We start from the raw sequence: 748 nt of genomic DNA, 5'->3' as shown, positions 1-748 counted from the left end.
CCAGCTTGTAAAGCACCAACGAATTTGATGTCCAAGAAGAGACACAATCAAGTTGCTTCAGAGTCTAGACAACGTATGAAACATGGTAGACCAAATAGGTTCCTAAAGATAAGAATCCTCGGAAACAAAAGAAAGGTGCAAAGAATGATAATCAAAATCCAAATCCGAGGTTACTAAGGAAACCATCCCAGACATGGAGATAAGGCCGGCCGGCTCTAAGGTACAGGTACCAAACAATGTAGCTTGGGACGCCAAACTGTAAAGTATTAACGGTCCTGATAATAATGAATCTCAATTGATTATATCATGTATGGAACATAATGAAACCAATAAGGAATGTCGACATAAGATGATTTATTTGCATACAAGGTAGCACTTGAATTTATGAATATAAGCGAGGATCATGAACCCACGTCAATATAAGAGTGCGCACTCATATAATAGATTGGATTGAATGGAAACGTGGGGTTAAATAATTTAAGGAAGAAAGACGTATTTGGCCATATGATTAAGACGTAATATGATGTTAAAACCAGTGGATATAAATGAGTCTCGTGAAGAATAGAAATCGTGAGATATAAAGTTGATGTTGCACAAGGATTCTCACAAAGACCAGTAATAGATTATGAGGAGACATACTCCCATGTGCTGGATGCAACTACTTTTAGATTTCTCATAAGTCTGGCTATATAAGAGAGAAAATTAGACTTGCAGCAAGTTGATGTAGTGACTGCATATTTATATGGTC

Source organism: Brassica oleracea, chromosome C9 (genome assembly GCF_000695525.1).
Source record: "Brassica oleracea var. oleracea cultivar TO1000 chromosome C9, BOL, whole genome shotgun sequence".
Lineage (NCBI taxonomy): Eukaryota > Viridiplantae > Streptophyta > Magnoliopsida > Brassicales > Brassicaceae > Brassica > Brassica oleracea.
This window is presented reverse-complemented; position numbering follows the sequence as displayed.